Raw genomic sequence first — 3,032 nt, 5'->3', positions numbered from 1 at the left:
TGGAGGAGAACTGCCCAGCTAAGCCTGGCTGACACACTGATGCAGGGGTGAATAGGAATTCTTTACTGTTTCAGCTAACACTTGGGCTATTTTTTTAAATGTAACCGAAACAGAGAGTGATTCACTCAGAGACACTAAAAGGCAGCTCAGTTAACATCACCAGTCCCCCCGTTTCAGAACATCATGCTTATTGATCTTTCATGCTTTTGACAAAATATCTGTTTTAATTATACACTGTGGACGGCACGCTTCAAGTGAGAAGTCAGTGCCAGTAACTGAGACTGCTCATGAGACTGTAATGAGAAATGAGCTAAGAAGAGAGTGACACACACAATGACAAGCACAATCACATGACAATCCCTATGCAGAAGGACATTTCCATCATTGCTTTAGTTTATCTTTAAGGTAAGACTTGTAAGGCCCTAGCTTCACAGACTAGGAAACACTAAAGCTTAGAAAGCAAAGGCATTTGCCCAGGGTTGCCCTTTAAGAAGCAGCAGAACAAGTATTTGGAGCCAGAGCTCTTTGGCCCTGTAGTCCGAGTATTTGACCTCCAATTATTACTGCCCTTCCCGAGCTGTAATGCTCTAGCTGTCCCTTCAGATTACAGGCTTGGGTTGGAAGAGCTGGAGACTTAACAGAAGCTCTTGGAAAACTCTCCCTGGGGAAGAGGGAAATACCTGAGAGGCCTAACACGGAGTCAAAAATGAGGATCTTTGGGACGGAAAGGCGCCTGACGTCTGAGGGCATAAGGCTCCATTTCCCAGAAGCAGCGCTTGGACATTTTGTGACCTCACATTCTGCATTCTTCATTTCTAAGAACAGAGCTACCTCTTTGAAATCCATGATTAGCCACAGGCTACTTAAGAGATGGAGCTCTGTGGAGTTTCCTCTTGTCAGAGAAGGATGGAGCCTCATTTCTGCCCCCATTTAATCTTGGAAGTCTTCCTGAGAGAGTTCAGCTTTGAGCTCTGTTTTGGAAGCAGTGAAGGAGGCAGCTGGATGAATGCTAAGTAGAACATTTTTAGTTTGAGCAGTGACTCTTGAGATGCTGCAGTGAAAATCTTAGTAAAGTGGAAAAGCCAAAAATAGTTCATTTGTTGTATAGCAAAATTGAAATTCAAAATAATTTCCATGGTTTTCAATGATGAGTTAAAAATCAACAAAACAATCTCTAGCAAAAAAATAAAAAAGTAAACTCCCAAATGTAGGTGCAAATGATCCTTTATGCAACGTTAGGTGGGGAGGGGCTGACCTGAAAGCAGTTCACAGGAAAACTAATTGGGGGTTTGGTTGAACATACAGAAACTCAGTACAATTCAACGGCAAGTTGCAGCTGCTAAAATATCCAGAGCAATCTTCTGTTGCATAAATGCATGCTTAACGTGCCAGTTCAGGTTACAGGAGGGGAAAATGACCGACGATGAAGGCTAGGTTATTCAAACGAACACAGAGTTTGAGCTTCCAGGCCATACTCTGGATCCTTCAGGCCCAGCCCCATCTGTGCCTCCCACATCCAATTTGGATTGATCAGATTCAAGGCCTCCTGATTGAGTCATGTTTTCAAAGGGTAAAACTTTCAAAAAAATTAATGTGCTCAGGCATAGGATATGCTCTCATCTTTTTTCCTCTTTTAGTTTCTTTTGCCAGGGTCTACTCCCAGCCATTTCTATCTCTTACTGTCACTTATTCTCTCTTTTTTCTCCCTTGACTGATTTACAGCCCAAGCCCCCAATTCAGCCTGTGAAGACTCAGGATTGGAAACCAGGATCAGTTCTGCTTTGAATGTCAAAGCCAACAGCTTCTGTTGCTTTGTCTCTTGGTCTTTTTATTCTGATGTGGTAGGTGGCGTGGAATCTGCTATTTCTCACCCGAGGGACTAGGGACTGAGCCTCAGGTATCATCACTGAGAATGTAAAGAACTGGAAAACCATGGAGGAGCAGCCCTAGGGTTGGAAATCAGGTTGACTCTGGCCCAAAGAGTTTTCTCGACTCTACTGGCCTAGCTGTGTTGAGCCTTGTTTGGGAATTTGAGAACAGTACTGCAACTCATAGTAACACTGTGCTTCGTCTGTGTGTATATTTTCTTTGATGCTGCTTTAGACTGAATTGTGCCTTCTCTCCCCCTAATTCACATGCTGAAGCCTCAGTGTGATGGCACTGAGGGAGGAGGTCTTTAGGAAGTAACTAAATTTAGATGAAGTCATAAGAAAGGGGTCCCCATGAGAGGATTAGTACCCTTACAAGAAGAGGCCAGAACATGCACTCTCTCCACCACAAGAAGACAGCAAGCCAGCAAGAGGTCCTCACAGGCATCAAATTACAGGCACCTTGATCTTGGACTTCTCAGTCTCCAGATCTGTGAAAAATGAATGTCTGCGGTTTAATGCACTCAGTCTGTGATATTTGGTTGTAACTGTCCAAAGTGACTAATACAGAAAAGTTTGGAGATGAGATTGGGGTTGGGCTTGAATGTTCTTATCATGGTGTCCTAATATACCATTGTAATACCATATCTCATAATAAAATCAGTCACTTTCTGGCATTAATGGGTTAGATTGGCTGGACAGCCACCATCAGGCAAGAGAAGGGACTTGAGCCACAGTATGTGAGAATGAGCAGGGAACCGGGATTGCTAACTTCCACCAAGCAGGTGGTTTTGTCTGTGAGGTGATACCCCAGTGAGGTCACTGCTTGGAAGGGAAAGTTGGGGGTTGAGTCCTTCCCAGTTTAAAGCTGTTTGAGACTAGGGACACCTACTGATAAAGCTGTCCTGGTAAGGGACCCATCAGGGAAGTGTTACGAAAAAAGAGAGTACTGTAAATGGTGCCCTAATGATAGTTTCAGTGAGGCTTCTACTTGCCATCTTGGCTAGGGTGGCAGAGTTACAGGCTGGCCACCATGCTGTGTGAAAACACAGTAATATTCCCTTACATCACCACTGAAGGCTTCTTCGTGTGAAAGTGGAATAATTCCTCTCTTCTACTACTCTAGGGGTGGAAGACGATGCATTTAACACGACAAAGGACTCT

Source organism: Cavia porcellus, unplaced genomic scaffold (assembly GCF_034190915.1).
Source record: "Cavia porcellus strain 051 isolate PalLab524CR breed Dunkin Hartley unplaced genomic scaffold, mCavPor4.1 scaffold_9, whole genome shotgun sequence".
Taxonomy (NCBI): Eukaryota; Metazoa; Chordata; class Mammalia; order Rodentia; family Caviidae; genus Cavia; species Cavia porcellus.
This window is presented reverse-complemented; position numbering follows the sequence as displayed.